The 5,878-nt window shown below is 39.4% G+C and overlaps 1 protein-coding gene across 4 annotated transcripts in view; it reads left to right on the plus strand.

Moving 5' to 3' along the window:
- Positions 1 to 3,216, plus strand: part of SUGP2 (SURP and G-patch domain containing 2) — a 27,573-nt gene extending 24,357 nt beyond the window's left edge. For 2 of the 4 annotated variants that reach the window (XM_019513608.1, XM_019513606.1), the window contains exon 11: positions 2,949 to 3,216. The gene's annotated coding sequence lies outside the window, so the exon portion shown is untranslated. Of the gene's footprint in view, positions 1 to 28 lie in introns of all 4 variants that reach the window. The other 2 variants (XR_002096658.1, XM_019513607.1) reach the window with 2 other exon arrangements.
- The last annotated feature ends 2,662 nt before the right edge of the window (positions 3,217 to 5,878 follow it).

The raw sequence follows: 5,878 nt of genomic DNA on the forward strand, positions 1-5,878 counted from the left end.
TGGATGTACAAAGGCTGCTGCATGAAAGGTCTTCATCACACGCTGTCAATATGAAGAATACTTTGTTCTGTAGTAGTGGACTAATATGCCAAAACACTTTCCAAGAGTAAAATTAGTCTTGTACTTAAATGTGCAACCTAACAACTTGGGTGGCCTCTTTGAAGGAAGAAACAATTGATCTGCACACAGAAAAACCTGTTTACCTTTTTCCTTGGCCAAGGATGCTTAGTATGTGACAAAATGTCTTGCTCCAAAAGTTTTAAGCAAAATTAAAAATGCGAGCTAAGGAAGCAGTCTGCTTTGGCCCTGTTCCTGTATGAGGCTGGGAAATTTCTCAATTCATATCTTATTGAAAAGCAGCTTTCCACCATACCAGATACTCAGTTTTACACTTTTTGAATGGCTAAATCTTTTGAGCTGCCTCTGTAGTCTGGATAAAGCAGATCTTGATTATTCTCCTTCCCCCACGCCCCCTTCTCCCCCATTTATAGAACAATTTTTAAGAACAAAACCTTTAAGCATGCAGGTTTGTAGGAATCCATGCTTACATGTATCAAACTGACGTACTAAATCCATGTGCAAGTGAAAACACTAAACTCTTGCCTAACAAACCTCAGCTGCTGGAACATTCACTGTGACAAACAAGCAGTACCTATTTTAAGTGTTCTTTTTGTTTTTATGTGAATTTTTAGTTGTTGCTCAAGGAAATCTTGCGCAGTCTCTTTCCTGCTCAAAGAAATAAAGCCACAAACAAGGTGTTGTTCATGTTTGCAGAAAATACCATGCTCTAAAATGTTGAAAGTCAAATGGTCAAGATCATCTGGAAGTGGAACATCCGTTTTGTAAAACCATCAGTTTAGGGAGTTGGTCTGCTTCTGCTTTTGTTGAAATGTTGATCTTCAGAAGTCCTCTTACTGAAAGACCCCCAGGAAATGTGAAGAAAACTTGACACTTTAAGGACTTTGTATTCCATTACTTCCTTTAATTATTATTTAAATCAAAGATGGTACTAAATTAGTAGTCTGCTCTAATAATAAACTATAGGATTGCATTGTAACTTCTTGATAGAGCAGTCCTTAAAAATGGAAGACTTTACATCATGACTACAATAAATGTTCATGGTCTAGTTGATCATTCATCCTTCTCCAGATTTGCATGTCAATAAATAATCCATGACTAGATTACTTAAAGTGACAGAATTTAGTACTGTGCTTTTTAACTTGCTCTTTTTTCTCCATCATTTCACTTCTAAATCTAGTCAAGAGCCTTCACTTTTTTATTGTAATGGCAAAGGCTACTTCACTGCGGTCCTCTTGAAAGAAAATGTATCTTGAGTGGATGCATGTTTCCCTTATGAGAAGCAAGTGCAGCCTTATTGATGTTTTCATCTGGCATTGCTCTTCTTGTAATGCAAGAACTAGTGGTACAGTCAGTAAAATACCATACAGTAAAATAGCAGCACATTGAGTGCCTAAATACAGATAAATAAGAAAACTTAATCTGCAGTTATCAACTTGCATGTGCCTGCTGTGCCAAAGAGTCATCCTTCCTGTCTCAAAAATGGAAAAAAATGCTGATTTGAAAGAGGGAATTCTTCACTTTCATTTTGTAGCAGCAAAAACCTTTCCTTTCCCCACAAGAACTTTGCATTCATAAATTAACCAATTTATTTAGTTTATGAATGTAAGATTTTTCTTTGCTTTGTGTGTCTGTGAAACTGAAAAGCTACAATATTGTGCCACAGCATAACGTTCTGGTCACTGTTTTAATAGCTTTAAAGCATGCCAGCACTAGATACATATATAAATTGTTATACCAAGAATTATATTTTTCTGTGCTTTCCCACCTATACATCTCAGGAGGTTGAAGCATCAAGACTGTAAATACAAATGTCTATTCAAAAAGTTTACTTTTTTCATCATACTTGATTTGATATTTGATGTTACCGAGATTTCCTTTAGGCTTGGAAATATTTATGATTTTAAACGTGTTGGACAGAGGCTGCCTTTCATTTCAGCTGGTTAGAGTGTTTGACAACATTACACTATTTGGATGTGTTCTCCACCGCTCCTTTTCCCTTGCCTGCACTTAATTAGCCATAACATTTAATGAGAAAACTGAGTTTCTTAAAAAGCAGTTCTACCAGTCATTGTCTATTTTTGGAAGACACTCTGGAACCAATGCGGTTGGTCCCGGAGTTATTTCTCAGACCCGCTTGTTTGGGTTTCACTTTTCTTGTAGTTTCACCGATGAAGATGCCATTATTGCAGTATACGATATAAGTTTTTTTGGTTTTTTTCCCCCATTATGCTTCCAGTTCTCTTCTTTCACATTTGCATTTTTGGAAGCACTCTCTAGACTATGTGCTGTGCCATTTATGGGAAGACACAACTCAAAGCGTGGTTCCATTCTAGGCTGGGATCCACTTTCTCAGACCCTGATCAGCATTCTGAGCTGTGATGATTATAGTACCATTTGGGGTACATTTACTGAACACCTGCTTATCCAGTCTAGGGAAATTGTCAGCATCCAGATTGGAAAATAATACACGTTCCTTGTTGATTTCAACTCAGTTTAGAGTATAATGCACTCTTGAAAATAATGTGAACAGTAGTTCTTGGGGTAAATCTTAATCTGCTGCCCTGGATAACTATACTATTGTCAGTCTTTCTTGTGCCAAACTTTAATTTTGGACAAGATATCAGTAGAGCAGCACTGGTGCTAAGATTCCAGTGTTGCTCTCCAGTGGGTTTCTGTGTATCACTTTGATCTTGTTTTATCAAGTGATGACCTTGCTCTCCTTTTGCAAAAGGAAATTCCCCTTTATTTTGACCTGCTTTTGCAGGCTTCCCCGATTTTTGAAAATTTAAGTACGTGTACATGTGAAACATTGTTATGCAGATACATTGCCTTGTTAAAGTTTACTAGTTTATTCTCTGTTATTTTAGTTTCCAGGCTCTCTTCCATGAAGACTACAAGCATCAGTGAACATTTTAACTAACTTCAGTGGTGTGTCTGCTGTCTTTTGGTTGTTTTTACTGTTAATCTTGTAGAACAATTTGCTAGTTTTTGTTTGTGCAAATCAGCAGTAGTGCTAAACTAGTAACAAGTGGATGCTTATGTCATTTGAATAACTGAAATTTCTTTTTAGTAGAAGTAAACATGTTAAGATTGTTAAACCTTTAATATCTGCAATAAATGTTAGAAATAAACAATTTCTGGTTTTGGTGATGTTTTTACTTCTGAACAGTTTGTGGGAGATATGCATCACTTCTTTGGCAATAACAAATCAAACTTGAACTATGCAGCGTCGTACTACTGCGAAATAGGATTTTAGAGTGGCCAAGGGATGGACGCCCCTCTTTACTATTAAATTATCCCTTTGCAAGGCTATTCGTTGGATTATTTCAGAGGTATTTACTTTTTCCTAGGGTTGCAATGCATTCAGCAACAGCACCACAGGAGCCAACAGCACCACACTGGCATTCAAGCCAAAAACCTTTTGGCTTGAATGCCAGTACCATTGTTTCTTAACCAGAATGAGTGCTGCTCTGGTCCCAGAAACTAGGAGCCAGAAATTTCTTTTATTCTTCTGGGGCACTGAGTGGTTTCAAACAAAGCACACAATTATCTTCATATGCTCCATGCATTAATTTAAGAGGGGCAAACCACAGAAAACTGAAGTTTATTAGTAGTGGGTTGCTGTACAAAACTTATCTGAGACGTAAAACTTATTCTTTGTGTGTATTTGATAAAAGATGAGAGCCAAGATCTAAAATCTTTCCCTTCCTCCCTTACTGGCAGCTCCTAGAACTTAGACACTAGCTGACACTGGGCCATATTTTTCCTTTCCTTCGAGAAGTTGTGTATGCAAGGATCTCATCTGGGGAAAAAAGAAAACCTATTTGCTGCTCCTGGAAGATGCATCATTCAGGGAAATAGATAGCATCTATTGTTTGAAAGGTGCAAGAGAATTGCACAGAAATAGATGTTGGACTAATAAATAAAGTTGTTCACACTTTTATGGTCCAATTTAGGTGCTGGTTACTTCTTTCCTATTTATTATAGACATCTATGTGCAAAAAAAAGTCTATCACATGCTTAAATGCTTTGTCTAGACTGAGGTAGCAAGTTTCTCAGATTAAGCATCCGTTATCTTTATTGGAATAATATTCTGTTCTAGTACAGATGGAAGGCAGTTGCGGTACATTTTGTCCAAACTAAGTCTGGATTCATGTGAACATTGAAACATTTCAATTTCCCAGCATTTTCTATTCCTGTAAAAATTCAGGAAGATTCTGTTCCATCATTCATTCAGCACATTTCATGACTGAGAGCGCCTGGCCCCTGGGTTGAGAGCAGTGGTCACCTCCTGAGAAGAGTATGATTAAGGACAGTGGAGTATTTTGGCTTTTGTGACCCTGGATTAGTAGGTCAAATGCTAAATTACAGGAGCTGAAGATGTTTGTGTTCTTGGTATCTGAAGTCACTACTGCTTAAGAAAGCACTAACACAGAGTCTTCTTTGGAGCCTTTTGTGCCAAATGAATGTCTTTCAACAGTTTTGCTATTATCCATATATAGTAGTTATCCAAAGGAAGAGTTTTTGCCTCCGAAAGGCTCACTGTTAAAGGGAAAACAGTATCTGTGTGCTGTCTTTTTGGATATTTAATAAAGTAGATATAAAAGGACACACAGAAGGCAAAGCATCTGTCACTTTGCCCATATGGCTTTGGGGGGAGCAAAAAAGGACCAGCATGAGCAGTAGCTCATTGTAAATAAGGCTTCTAGAGGTGCAGTCAGCTAGCACATGGCATTTGAAGGACTTGCAGGACCTAGTTCAAAAACAGATGTTTTTCCAAAGAAAGTAGGAAGTATTTTTTAAAAGTTTAAGTTTCACTGGGGTGGTGATGGAGTATGGTAGGACAAGATTCACCAGTTTAGCTTTTGAAACCTTATCTGTACTACCTAGTGAGCAGTAAGAAAGAAAAGAGCGGAGTCAAATCTATCAGTCTGCAACTTCCACCTATATTCTGTCCTATTTTTAGTGCTCCTCGGCACTTCTGATGTCCCCGGGCAGTCTCATTGTCATTTCTATGACTCTTTACTATAAATGTGGACAGGATGTAAATACCAGGAAATTCATGCAATTTGAGGTGATGGGATACAATTAACAAGAAAACTTTGTTCAAAACATGACTAGACCTATGTGACAAAGAGAGAAAACACCCTGTCCCAGAAGGCTTAAAGATAAAACACCAAAAGAATGAACTGCACATGGGGGAGAAATGGTGCATTAAGCAAGATGAGCGCTAGGTTTTTGTTCTTGGTGAGTGGATCTAATAAAAGAGACCAGATTTACCCAAAGATCCTTGTCTGCCTGTGTCCTTAGACCAACACCCTGCCGTACAGCAGGTTTGGGGGGATGTTCCTAAGAGTCCAAGAGACTTGCAAAAATCTAGACCTCTTGGGTCAGAGATGATGACTTTTATTTGACCAACTGACACATTGCAAAAACTTTTTTTTTTCCTGCAAGCTTTTGGGCTCAGGGAAAATTCAAGATCGCCCCCATATAGCATCTTGAGCTTTCCCTGAGCCTGATGAAGGCCGAAAGCTTGCAGGAAAATACCATTTTTGGTGCAACGTCTCAGTTGGTCTAATACCGGGTATGGCCTCTGAACCAGGAGTTCTAGGGAGTGGCGGGGGCAGAGCCGGGGGCTTCTCCGGGAAGCCGGCTGCTGGGGCGCTTGTCCCTCTTGCAAGGGCAGCGGAGGGGAGTCAGCTGCTCGGGAGCGGGGGCCGCGATGCGCTGCCCTCCCGGCTCGGCCAGCCCCGGGGCGCAGGAGCTGGGGCACAGCTCCGCCGGGGCAGCAGGCGGC

Source organism: Gavialis gangeticus, unplaced genomic scaffold (genome assembly GCF_001723915.1).
Source record: "Gavialis gangeticus isolate Ggan-Ray unplaced genomic scaffold, GavGan_comp1, whole genome shotgun sequence".
NCBI lineage: Eukaryota > Metazoa > Chordata > Crocodylia > Gavialidae > Gavialis > Gavialis gangeticus.